Source organism: Cibotium barometz, chromosome 35 (genome assembly GCF_041138505.1).
Source record: "Cibotium barometz isolate CiBa-2024 chromosome 35, ASM4113850v1, whole genome shotgun sequence".
NCBI lineage: Eukaryota > Viridiplantae > Streptophyta > Polypodiopsida > Cyatheales > Cibotiaceae > Cibotium > Cibotium barometz.
The window spans coordinates 18,177,810-18,192,615 of record NC_141080.1 but is presented as its reverse complement, the minus strand read 5'-3'; positions in this window follow the sequence as shown (position 1 = coordinate 18,192,615).

Sequence of the window (14,806 nt, the reverse complement as noted above, 5' to 3'; positions counted from 1 at the left end):
GTGCCTTGGTTAGATCAATTGCCTGAGGTTCATCAAGGAGGTGTACAGGGTGCTTTATGTGATTTTTTCTCCCCATCCTCTTTCGACAAACATCTTTTTTGTTAGGGGATACACGTGTCTCATCCCTCCAAAATGTGTAAACCAGCTCTTTCATTTTATCTGTGATTGTGCTACGACGGGCATGTTTTTGACATGCAGCCAATGAAAACATTCCACCGTCAACATTCCATGTCACCCGCAATTTAGCCTTGTACAAGGATCGACGCGGAACTTTAAGGAGTCTCGAGACTTTTGACATTTGCATGTTCTCCTTTGAATTCAACATCATGGACAATGCTGTATGCTTCAAATATAACTCCTCATTACAGCTTGGCTGCTTTACAAGCGCCAAGGTGTTACGAACATTGCACATGATTGCACTTTGAATAGTAGACTCCTCTGGACACACTGCTTGCACGATAGGATGATGAGATACTAGATTCCAAATTTCTTGCTTGTCTTCTGTACTAATTCCTTCAATCCTCCTCTTGAACAGTGCCACAATCTCAGACGAGATTTTCTTCTTCTTTTCCTCCTCAAAGGCAAGCTCCTGAACTTGAACCTGCTTAAGTTTTTTCTTCTCTCGTTGTTTCCTCTTTCTTTGTCTCTCATAATCCCTAATGGCAGTACAAGTTGGGTCCTCCAAGTTTGGATTCATTGTCTGTAAAGGATCCCTTCTGCTACCTTCATCTGTTGCCCTTGAACGCGCAAGTAAACCTACCAGATCAGATTGCAAGGTATGGTTATCCATAACTTTATGAGATGGGGAGGAAGTGGGCTACACGGAGAGAATGCGAGGCAAAGGGAGAGGGTGAGACTGTTTGAGCAGCATCACACACACACACACACAGAGAGAGAGAGAGAGAGAGAGAGAGAGAGAGAGAGAGAGAGAGAGAGAGAGAGAGAGAGAGCTTGGCTTACACAAATCATGGAGAACCTCGAGAGAGCGAGAGAGAGAGAGAGAGAGACACAGAGACAAAAAGATAGAGAGAAAGAGAGAGAGAGAGAGAGAGAGAGAGAGAGAGAGAGAGAGAGAGAGAGAGAGAGAGCTCATCCACTACACCATGACTTCAATAACTGAAAAGATGCTACATTTGAATTTTGCGCCGAGTAAATTTAACATTAATTATGGAAAGTTTATTTCAAAATGGACATATTCTTGGCTCTCGAATGTATGCTAACAAGCACTACTAACTAGCATTGTCCAGGAGGACAGCATTTTTGTGCACGTTAACATGCTTCTACCCTCTACAACAACTCTTGGAATTGCTCTTCTCCTCTTGGTAGACCAATTGATTGGTCGGGGTCTTGACTGCTGATAGAGAATCAAGCCAAACTTGGAGGTAAAATCAATTTTTATGATTTTTTCTAATTTATCTCAATGAATTTCTTCTTCTCAACCCCTCTCAAGCTTGAGAAGCTTTCTAAATGAATGTTTTAATTCAAATCAAGCTTTCCCTTAAAGTCTTAATGCTTAATTAAGAGAAAGTTAATCTTTATGCTTATTTGTAATGCTTTCTTTAAATAAATCTCTCTCTCTAAAAGAATAGCCATCTTTATGGCTAAATCCCTTGAAAGGGGATGCTTCTCAATGGTATTTTTATGATTTTGTGTTAACAAAATAATAGTTATTTCTCTTAGATTATTTATAAGTAGTTAAAAACTACTTTGATTGATTCTAAATGAGAAATAGATTATCGTATGATTTTGGGAAAAGAGAAATAATGGAAGTAGCTTAATCTAGTGGGATAATCATAATTAAGTTTATGATTATGGTTAAAATTATGATTTAAATTCATAGTTTGATTTTAAGCATAAAAGAGAAACTACTATCATATTTTCATTACAAGCTTTTATTCTTTAATAATAAAAAATTGAGAATTATTGAAAGATCCCTCCCCCCTCTGTTGAGATATCAAGCTCGTCTAGTGAGGCGGTGGACACTGATGACCCGTCTGGGGGATATCGAGCACTACGGGTAAGTCATCGATTCTCTGCAAAACTTTGTTTTAAGAACTGCAAGAAGACAGATTGACTGTGCAGACACTGTGGGTGCTGCAAAGAGGTCAACAGTTGCCATTGGGTGTATGTATGCATATTGAAGTCACTGGTTGTGACATTTGAGAGTACTACAGTATCGCTGCTGCAGAAAATATAGTAGTTTGTGCAGGACAAACCAGAGTGCTGTTTCTGGTAAAATTGTGTGTTTGGCAAGATGTTAAATGATGGGATAACCCAGATTGTGGCTGAGAAGCTTGATAAGAATAACTTCCATGCTTGGAGGTTCAGGTTAACGAATTTCCTGATGGAAAAGGGCTATTGGGACTACATAGAAGGTGAGCATGAAGAGGCACTGGAGATACCGGCCGACTGCTGCAGATGTGAAAGAGTTTAAAGAATGGAACCAAGGAGCCAGGAAAGTTATGTATTGGCTCTCCATTAGTATACAGGACACCATGATTAGGCACATTCAGGATGCCAAGTCCCCCAAGGAGGCATGGGACACCTTGGTAAAGCATTATGAAACAAATACCAAGGCACGTAAGATACAGTTGAAGAATGAACTTCATACTGTGGAGAAAAAGAGCATGTCTGTGAATGACTATGCGTTGAAGATAAAGGGTATTGTGGAATCCCTTGCATCTATTGGTGTGTCAGTAGATGATGATGATAAGGTGGAGGTCTGTCTATGTGGTCTCGGGCCACAATACAAAGTGTTCAAGACGTCTATTTAGACTCGGGAAAACATTGCCAACTTTACAGATTTGGTGTCTATGCTGATTATAGTAGAGAAGAGCTTGGGTGAAGACCAACAGTCTTCACAAAACAAAAACAGTTCAGAGCAACAGGCCTTCTACACAAGTTCAGGAAGAGGACGAGGTAGAGGAGGCCGTGGACGCGGTCAAGGAGGTGGCCGAATAGGTAATCAGAATTATGGACAGCAGCAGTAGCAACAACACTCCCAGAATACACAACAACAACAACACGCAGGTGGAAGAGGCAAATTCAGAGGCAGGGGGAGTCAAAGAGGCCGTGGAAATTGGCAAAGGCAGTATAACGATGCACATGAATGCTATTATTGTGGTAAGCCTGGACATGTGCAGGCAGAATGTTATAAGAAGCAAGCTAGCATGCAAAATGGGAAAGTGCAGCAAAACAACTATGCATCCTCAAACAGAAATAATGAGGATAATGAAAGGTTGTTTGTTATGCAGCATGTCGTGAATGCCATGTCTAAAATGTTGATGCAGCACAAAAAGATGATGTATGGTATGTGGATTCAGGTGCTTCGAACCACATGACAAGTCATGGGGAGTGGTTCAAGGAGATGAATAACCTGGAAAGACCAGGTTTTGTGGAAACAGGGGATGACATTGCTCATCCAATTGCCCATGTTAGAGATGTGCCATTGTCTATGCAGGATGGCAAAGTGAAGTACCTTGCAGATGTACTTCATGTACCAAACATAACAAAGAATCTGGTTTCAGTTGGCCAGATGATTGAGCAGGGTTTGCAGGTTCGTAACCCTGATGGTTGTTATGTTGAAGACTTTAAAGACAAGTGCAGGTTGGTTGCAAAAGGCAACAGAGTGGGCAGAATGTTTACGTTGAATGTAGACATGCCTGAAATGAGTGCTGCAATGTTTGCAAATGGTTCAGGAATTGTTGTAGACACAGACATATGGCATAAAAGAATTGGACATGTGAATGTGCAGAGAAATGAAGTTGGCAGCATAAGAACCAAGAGGATGTAGATAACAGTGGACCGTGGAGTGTGCATTGATCCTAGCAGGCTGATAGGAAATCGATATGAAGTGGCCATGTTTCTTGGTGTATAAGATAGGGTTTGAAAACCTTTATGGTGTAAAGAAAGAACTCTAAGCCCCTATTCACATGCTTATTCAAAAGCATTATTGGAAACCTATTAAGTGTCTCTTAAAAGGTTGTTGACACAATGGGTTCTCTGCCCGGATATAGCCAAAATGATTTGTAATTTTTTTTTTCACCCATCTTGGTATGAGGGTAACCGTACCCGAGCTTGAAGCTCAAAACGAGATGTGTACTCACCCATGAATGGTATGAGGGACGTCCTGCCCAAGCTCACCTAGAAGCTCAAAATGGTTGCGTGATGTGTGCATGAACGATGCACGTGTGAGGTGCATGCGCATGGGTTGGTTCCCACCCGAACTTTCATGTTCAAATCGGACTCAGTGGCTCCGTTGCTGTGAGCGAGTCAGCTCAAAATGGACTAGGTGTCTAAGATGGTAGACACGCGCACATATGATTGGTTGATGGACACTCCAACGTATCATTGAGGGGGAATGTTGAGAAGTAACGGTTGCGTTTGTGTAATGCTACATTGATATGGGTGATGGATGGGTGAGTTGTGGAACACCTCGATTAAGAGGGGGTGTTGAGAGATGTGTGGTGTTGTGTGTATGTGGGAAAGTACCCTAGAGGTGCAAGATATTGTGGTGAGATAGGAATGCCACATGTAATATTGTATGGTGTGTGAGTGTTGACCAAAAGAGTGGAAAAGGAGTTGCCACATGGATGATGATGTGTAAAGTGGGATAAGGCTAGAAAGCATGGACGATTCCTCCAGGATATTTTTACTTTAACGTGGTCAAATCATCACTAACCAAACTGATCCGACCAAACCTGTAAAGACACTCAATCAGATCAAGGAAGAAACTTGCACTTGGATCATAGAGACCAACACTTTTTTCCTCATTGAGAGGCACAGCCGTTGATTCTTTTCCATAGAACAAATTTTATTCGAGATTTACTTCATCTATCGTACTATAACAGAATTGAGTCTCGTTTTAGGGATCCATCAGTCTAGCCTAACCTATCCCATCCAGTCTCATGTTTTAGAGACAACCGCCCAACCACTGTAGTGATGGGATCCAATTAGGAATTTGATTAGGTTTTGTCTTGGGTACCAAGGAAAAAAGTTCCTAGGCCCCCTAGCCGGATATTCATGTCAATATGAAATTGCTTTTTTCACAGATTCTGTTATCTTTAAAACAATCATTTAATGAAACCATAGTATCACTAATCATAATCCTCCAAAATAAGGTTGAATTCTCATTTCCAATCATTCCTTCAACGGTGTACCTATAGCATCATTGGTAACTAGAACGCTCACCACGTGTCCACTCAGGGGCCTTTTTGATAGTTCCTAGCTCATAGTACCTGGTAATATATTCACTTATAAAGATCAAAATGAAATCTCCGTTGAAGATCAGCAAAATCAATCAACAGATCCATATAAAAGAGCCATGGAGTCATCCATTGAGGACCAGCAAAGTCAATTAACCAGATCCATGCCCGGTTTCAGAAAACAACTCTTACTTCTTGTTCTAATATCTTTCTCGACGCACGTGTGGGTATCTTCGGTGACCCAGAGCCCGAGCACCATCGTATGGTCAGCACCCTCATTTCTATAATAACGAACTCTCATCTTTCCACCATTGTTTCACATCAATCCACATTATTTAATCCACATCCATTTCATATGTATTCCCATTCTCATCACATCTTTTTCCATCTCATCATATCTTTTCTTTTAGATGCAAAAATGGTGGGAATTACTCTTTTGGAATAACATAAAAACAAACTTTCTTTTCCACAAAATTATGGAAAATTTTGCCATAACCCCCTTTGTATGGCTGACCATTTCTCATTTTTATCATTCTATTTTAACTTAAATTAATCCAAATTAGATTCATAGAACTCTAATCTACACAATTTTCTAAAATTCAAGAGAGTAAGCAATAAGAAGAGTTTAATTAATCTCTTAGTTAATCTTTCTAGGATTAAGAAAGGCTGGAATGTAAAGAAGAGAAGGGGGTGGCCTTTTCATCAAGGCATAGCATTTGAATTTAATTCAATTAACTGCAAAACATAAAAATTAAGAAAACCATAGATTCTTCATTAAACAAGTAAGAAAATTAGCTTACATGGAGCTTGTAAGCTCTCCTTTGGCTTGAGCGATTGAGGGTTCTACTCTTGCTTGAAGCAAGAGTGGCCACCAATTCACTTTGGAGAGGATTAGGCCAAAAACAATTGAATTATTAAAAAATTCAATGTAAATGGCTCAGGACACAGGAGCAGAGTAACAGTGCATAAACACAATTAAGCTTATACAAAGGGGGAAGGCTTCTATTTATAGGAAAAATTGAGCCTCTATAACCAAGCAAACTGATTCTAGAATTTTTCAAATCAATTTGGCAATTTTTGACCATTTTTGGGTCAGTTCAGCTTACTTTTTGGATCTAGTTTTGAAATAGGAGAGATGAAATATCTTATTTTATTGATTTAAAAGTGGGGGTAATGATGAGAAAAAGGCGCCTCCTTCATGATGTAAGATTCCTCCCCCAAACCCCTTTTTGATGTCTAGTATCTTCCCCTGTAATCAACCCCTCTTCAGAAATATAAAGACCTTGTTTCTAACTATTTTAGCCTAGAGAGAGAAAATATTCTAGAGAGAGAATATTCAGATTTTGAATATTTTTGGATAGAAAAATATCTCTTATAATTCAGATGAGTTCCCCTGAAACAGAAATTCAAAAAGAATTTTCCAATGTGCAATTGGAATTAATTGGAAATAGGTATAAAGAACCTTAATCTAAGGGTCTAGATTTTCAGAAATCTTTAGACTATGGTCCAATTAAGGTTCCTATGGGCCAATAGCATCAATCCATGTGTAAGGAGTAGATAAATCCAATTTGTAAAAAAGAAGATACCCAAAAATGAGTAAATGCTCACATAAGGTGAAGAGTTGAAAATGTACAAGGTTTATTAGTAAAAAACTATGAGCAATATTAAAAATATGAGATATTTTGGGAATAATGATTTTATTATGACACATATGTAAGGAAGGGGAGTCCCTTAAATGCTCACATAAGATGAAGAGTTGAAAATGTACAAGGTTTATTAGTAAAAAACTATGAGCAATATTAAAATGATTCCATTATGACACATATGTAAGGAAGGGGAGTTCTTTAAAGGATGTGCATATTTCACATAAGATGAAGAGTTGAAAATGTACAAGGTTTATTAGTAAAAAACTATGAGCAATATTAAAATGATTCCATTATGACACATATGTAAGGAAAGAGAGTTCTTTAAAGGAGGTGCATATTTCACATGCTTGAATGAGTTTTAAACTCATAAAAATTGAGATATTTCATCTCTCCTCTCTCCTCATTTAAGTCTAGTTCCAAAAAGTTAGCTTAACTGACCTAAAAATGGTCAAATATTGACCAAACTAATTTAGAAAATTCTAGAATCAGTTTGTTTGGTTAGGAGCTCAATTTTTCCTATAAATAGAAGCCTCCCACTTGTTGAAAAAAAGATAGTGTTTATGCATCGTTACTCTACTCCACCTAAGCCAAGAACTGTGAATTCATTTAATAATTCACTAGTTTTTGGAGCTTCCCTCTTTCTTCAATCCTCATTAGTGGCTCCATCAACATACTTAACCAATTGATTGGTTGGGGGCCTCTACCGTGAACAAAGAATCAAGCAACTTGTAAGGTAATTAGTGAATATTGCTCTTTTCTATAATTTCTCAATGTTTCTCTCTTCTCAACCCCTCTCAAGCTTGAGAAGCTTAATTGGTATGGTTTTTTTAAATGCTATTGAAGTTAATTGGTGAATAGTAGTGAAGAGTTACATAATTTAATAAATGCTATTGAAGTTAATTTTCATTTATGTTTAAATTCTAATGGTTTTTATGTAATTTCTCTCTCTCACTCAAGAAATGGTCATACTCATGACCCATTCTCAATCCAAAAGAAGCTTTTCATAAAGCTTTTCCTTAATCTAAGATTAAGCTATGCTTGAGGCCAAATTAATGGTTTTTTCTTATGCTTTTAGTTTATGTATATTGATGATTCAATCCTTTATGGATTAAGGATCCAATTAGAGAATCATTTTAATTATTTCCTTAATGATAAGCTTTATCCCTTAGAAAAATTGAGATTTATCAGTCATAGCAGCGGAGCTATGGTAAAATTTTTATAAAAATTATGCATAAAAAAATTTTCATTCAAAGCATAAAAAGAGGACTTCCTACCATATTCTAGGAATCATCATCCTAGATTAATTGAAAGAATTTCATTATAATCATGGAGAAATTGAATTTTAAAATTATGCATAAAGGATAAATTTTTATATCAAAAGTGTTATTTTTACCATTTTTATTTTCATGCATAGAAGTATGCATAATGGATAAATTTTTATATCAAAAGTGTTATTTTTACCATTTTTATTTCATGCATAGAAGTATGCATAATGGATAATTTTTTATATCAAAAGTGTTATTTTTACCATTTTTATTTCATGCATAGAAGTATGCATAATGGAAAAAATTTTATATCAAAAGTGTTACTTTTATCATATTGGATTTCATGCATAGAGGTATGCATAAAAGTTGATTATTTTATTATAAAAGTGTGACTTTTATCATAATTGAATTTCATGCATATAGGTATGCATAAAAGATATTCTTTTTATACTAAAAGTGTGATTTTCCTCATAAATGGATTTTATGCTTAACTTAGATGCATAAGAGAAATTTTTTTATTCTAAAAGTGTAATTCCTACCAAATTGAATTTATGCATAAGAAGATGCATAAAAGATTGATTTTTTAATTCAAAAGTGTCATTCTCATCTAAATTGAATTTATGTATAGAAAAATGCATAAAAGATTAAAATTTAATTCAAAAGTGTCATTTTCATTAAAAATGAATTTATGCATAGGAAGATGCATAAAAGATTGATTTTTACTTTGAAAGTATTAATCTCCTTAAATAGAATTTATTCATAAATAAATGTGTTAAGAAATCTTATATCAAATGTAAGAATTCTCTTGTATTCTATAAATAGATAAGAGATGTGATAGGATGTGATAAGAGATGTGATAAGATGCTTATGAAATAAGTTAGGAGGTGATAAGAGATGTGATAAGAGGTGTGATAAGAGGTGATAAGATGCTTATGAAATAAGTTAGGAGGTGATAAGATGAATTAAGATGTGTATGGGGGGATGAGGTAAGAAGTATATGTGATAGGATAAGATGTATATGGGTTGTGATAGGGCGAGAATGGATGTGATGTAAAAGATTAGATGTGAAGGTATATGGGGTTATATAAATGGGAATGTGAAGATGGATGTATGTATGTGGATGTGTGGATGTGGAGATGGGATTGTGGATGTATGAATGTGAAAATGGATGTATATGCATGAAGATGTATATGCATAGATGTGAATGCATAGATGTGAATATGGATGTAGATATGAATGTGGAATGTGGATGTGGATGTATGTATATATGTGGAATGTGGAATGTGGATGTGTATGTATGTGAATGTGGATGTAGATGTGGATGTATAGATGTGAATGTGGATGTAGATGTGGCTGTATAGATGTGAATGTGGAATGTGGATGTGGATCTATGTATGTATGTGGATGTAGATGTGGATGTATAGATGTGAATGGAAATGTGGATGTGGATGTATGTATGTGGATGTAGATGTGGATGTATAGATGTGAATGGGAATGTGGATATAGATGTATGTATGTATGTGGATGTAGATGTGGATGTATAGATGTGAATGGAAATGTGGATGTGGATGTATGCGAATGTGGATATAGATGTATGCGAATGTGGATGTATGCGAATGTGGATGTAGATGTGGATATATGTATGTATGTGATGTGGATGTATGAATGAGGACATGATAGTGGATGTATGCATGTGGATGTATGGATGTGGATGTGGATGTATGGATGTGTATGTATGAATGTGGATATGGGATGTGGATGTATAAATGAGGATGTGAAAATGGAGGTAAGCATGTAGATGTGGATGTATGGATGTGAATGTGGATGTGGATGTGGATGTATGGATGGATATGGATGTGAAATTATGATATGTGATGTGAAGGAATCTGAAGTGAAGAGATGAAAACTGATGGGATTGGATGAGTACACATATAAATGGAATGTGAAATAAGTAATGTGGATTAATGAGGAATAATGTGGAAAAATGAGAGTTAATATAGAGATTGTATTTGTAAATGCTGTTTATAAATGCTGTTTGTAAATGGCTGTTTTATGTCAAGAATGCTGGGGAAGCATTTTGACCATCTTGTGATTAAGGTCGTGGAGACCTAACTGATAAAGTTGCAACTGCTGACGGAGAGTCAATGGAGGACGTCTCGCGTAGCAAGGTCGGCCGAGGTCTTGACCAGCCTCGGTTCGATTAAAATGGTGAGCTTCCGGTACGGTGGATGAGGGACCAAGGAAGCGGCCTATGAGTGAAGCGCTAGGTCACCTGCGAAGGATCCTAGAGGGTGCTGACCATACGGTGCTCGGGCTCTGGGTCGCCTAGGATACCCACGCGTGCGTCGAGGAAGATATTGGAACAAGGAGTATGAGTTGTTTTGTGAAACCGGGCATGGATCTGGTTGACTGACCTTGCTGGTCCTCAACGGATGAGTCCATGGCTCTTTTATATGGATCTGTTGGTTGATCTTGCTGATCTTCAACGAGAGTCCATCTTGATAAATGATTATATTGCCGAGTATTATGGGCTAGGAACTATGGAAACGGCCTCTGAGTGGACAGGTGGTGAGCGTTCTAGTTGCCAATGATGCCATAGATACTCTGATGATGAAGGAATGATGGGAAATTTGAGAATCAACCGGATAATTTGGAAGACTGTGATCAGTGGTACTATGGTTTCATTAAAGGATTGTTTTAAAGTTAGCTGATGCTAAGAATAAGGCAATTTCATATTGGGTGTGTAAGTGGTGTGCCTAATTTTATGTTTGCATGAACTTCCGGCTAGGGGGCCTTGGAACTCTTTTCCTTGGTACCCGGGACAAAACCTAACCAAATTCCAAATTGGATCCCATCACTACAGTGGTTGGGCGGTTGGCTAACCCATGGGATCGGATGGGGTTAGGCTGGACTGATGGATCCGTAAATCGAGACTCAACTTTTGTTAATACGATAGATAAAGTAAATCCCGGACAGAAATTGTTCTATGGATAGGAATCAACGGCTGTGCCTCTTGAATGGGAAAAAAAGCGTTGATCCCAATGATCCAAGTGCAAGTTTCTTCCTTGATCTGATCTAGTATCTTGAAGATACAATTGGATCAGCTTGATCAGAAATGATCTTGTCTTCGTTAGAGAAAAAAATTATCCTGGTGGAATCGCCCGTGCTTTCCGGTAAGGGAAGTTTTTTCCGGGTTCGGTTTTGGAAAAACCGACGGATTAGTCTCTTGTCCGGATATCCGTGGACGAGGCCCCGAATGTGGGACCCTTGTCCCACGCGAGAAGTGCTACTTCCGCTGCTAGTACCCGAATCCGTTGCTCGGTGGGAACAGGGGGACCTCACAGTTGGTATCAGAGCATTTGGCTAATAAAGATCAACTGAGAAACCAAATATGTCAAAAATTTATCAAGAAGCACAAAAAAAGGTTGTAATTGTGTGATATAATTCATACAATTTGATATTCAAACTGAAATTCGTAAATTGGTAATTGGGTCTTCAGATGGAAGTACCGCAATTATATAGAATCCCTGACTTGCTTGAGGCCTAGACATAATGGTATTTACCTTATAACTCCCAGGGCCGTGACTACCGTATATACCGAGAGTATAACTGCAGCTCTTTACTGACAGTATATACGAGTAAATCTAAGACTTGAAATTATAAGCGTTAATGCTATCCAGATGATGATTTCGAATGTGGTTGATATGATTTTTAGTTCTGTTTGGAAACCGATGAATTGATTTAGATTCTGATTGAAAAATGATGATCCCTGAAAATGGATTGAAATGTAATAAGCTGAGCGAAACCACAAGGTGGATGATTGGGACGAGTCCCTGTAATGATAAATGATGAAAATGATTCAGCAAATCACTATGAGATTAGTGGATTGTGCTGTCAAATTGCTACTGTTAACACTTGACCGTTAGATCAAGTTAAGGGATGACAAATTGAGAACTTACTTGACTGAAATTCCCGTGGAGGAATGTTCAGAAAGAAAAAATTTCGATCTGATGGACCATTATCGTGTTAAAGATATGAATGATATGATCTGAAATGAATTTATTTAATGATGAGTTCTATATAAGGGATATTTATCCCCGTATTCTGTTGGGTTGACCAGAATATAAGGAACCCTAGAATAAATTGGATCTTAAGAAAAAGAGTTGTCCTCTACTTGGCGAGATGAGGACATCTCACACTTTTTTAAGTGGGGTAGAATGTAAGATTCCTCCCCAGCCTTCGAGGCATACAGGAGTAAGAATCTCCCTTTTTGATCTTAAAATTATTCCCTCTCAAAAATAAAAGAAAGATTCTGTTTAAAAAAAGGAAGACCCTTTCCCTAGAATACTTCTCAGGAGTCACGCTGTTTTAAGGATTCAGAACAACGAGTTCAGAAGTGAGAATCGATGTTTTGGATATCAAGGTTTTGGTCTCGAGTACGACCCAAAAGAAGTTCTTTATCTCTTGGGAAGTATAAGAAGTTATCTCCCAGTTCTTTATCAGTCTTGTTTTAGGGATCCATCAGTCCAGCCTAACCTATACCATCCAGTCCCATGGGTTAGAGACAACCGCCCAACCACTGTAGTGATGGGATCCAAATAGAAATTTGATTAGGTTTTGTCCTGGGTATCAAGGAAAAGAGTTCCCAGGCCCCCTAGCTGGATATTCATGCCAATATGAAATTGCCTTGTTCACAGATTCAGCTATCTTTAAAACAATCATTTAATGAAACCATAGTATCACTGATCATAATCCTCCAAAATATCCGGTTGAATTCTCATTTCCAATCATTCCTTTCAACGGTGTACCTATAACATCATTGGTAACCAAAACGCTCACCACGTGTCCACTCAGGGGCCTTTTTGATAGTTCCTAGCTCATAGTACCTGGTAATATATTCACTTATAAAAATCAAAATGGAATCTCCGTTGAAGATCAGCACAATCAACCAACAGATCCATATAAAAGAGCCATGGAGTCATCCATTGGGACGAGCAAAGTCAATCAACCAGATCCATGCCTGGTTTCAGAAAACAACTCTTACTCCTTGTTCTAATATCTTCCTTGACGCACGTGTGGGTATCTTTGGTGACCCAGAGCCCGAGCACCGTCGTATGGTCAGCACCCTCGTTTCTATAATGAACTCTCATCTTTCCACCATTGTTCCACATCAATCCACATTATTTGATCCACATCCATTTCATATGTATTCCCATTCTCATCACATCTTTTTCCATCTCATCATATCTTTTCTTTTAGCTGCAAAATGGTGGGAATTACTATTTTAGAATAACATAAAAACAAACTTTCTTTTTCACAAAATTATGGAAAATTTTGCCATAACCTCCTTTGTATGGCTGACCATTTCTCATTTTTATCATTCTATTTTAACTTAAATTAATCCAAATTAGATTCATAGAACTCTAATCTACACAATTTTCTAAAATTCAAGAGAGTAAGCAATAAGAAGAGTTTAATTAATCCCTTAGTTAATCTTTCTAGGATTAAGAAAGGCTGGAATGTAAAGAAGAGAAGGGGGTGGCCTTTTCATCAAGGCATAGCATTTGAATTTAATTCAATTAACTGCAAAACATAAAAATTAAGAAAACCATAGATTCTTTATTAAACAAGTAAAAAAATTAGCTTACATGGAGCTTGTAAGCTCTCCTTTGGCTTGAGCGATTGAGGGTTCTACTCTTGCTTGAAGCAAGAGTGGCCACCAATTCACTTTGGAGAGGATTAGGCCAAAAACAATTGAATTATTAAAAAATTCAATGTAAATGACTCAGGACATAGGAGCAGAGTAACAGTGCATAAACACAATTAAGCTTATACAAAGGGGGAAGGCTTCCATTTATAGGAAAAATTGAGCCTCTATAACCAAGCAAACTGATTCTAGAATTTTTCAAATCAATTTGGCAATTTTGACCATTTTTGGGTCAGTTATTTCTTTTTGAACTTTTGTTTCGGGGGAATTTATTTTAATAAGAAGGGATATTTTTCCATCCAAAGATATCTAAAAATTGAATTATCTCTCTCTAGAATATTTTCTCTCTCTAGGCCAAAACAGATAGAAACAAGATCTGTTATTATTCTGAAAAAGGGATTGATTACAGGGGGAGAAACTGGACATCTTGAGGAGCTGGGGAGGAATCTTACAATTATCAGTAATAGCAGCGAATCTATGGCAAAATTTTTAGAAAGAGGGCTTATTCTAGGATTGGACATCCTATGCTAGGATTGGACATCCTATGCAAAAAGAATGATTTTCATCATATTCATGAGATAACTTTTTAATAATTATGCTTGATTAATTGATTATGAGAAAAGAGTATTTTTTGGTAAATTTATTTTTATGCAAAAAGTGGAATTTCCATGATATTTGAGATCCAAGTATTTAAATGGTAAAAGAGGAATTTTTAGTAAATTTATTTTTATGCAAAAGGAGGAATTTCCATGATATTTGAGATCCAAGTAATTAAATGGTAAAAGAGGAATTTTTGGCACAATTCAAATTATGAGTATTTATCAAAAGTTTTATTGGGAAATATGGGTAGAATTGATTTTTGTAAATCCCATGAATCTTTTACTCAAAAGAAGAATATTGAATATATTTCACTTGAGAAATTTGAGAAAGAATATGAAAATATCCATCGAGTAAAGTACCTTTAACTAGGCCAAGCAATTGGCA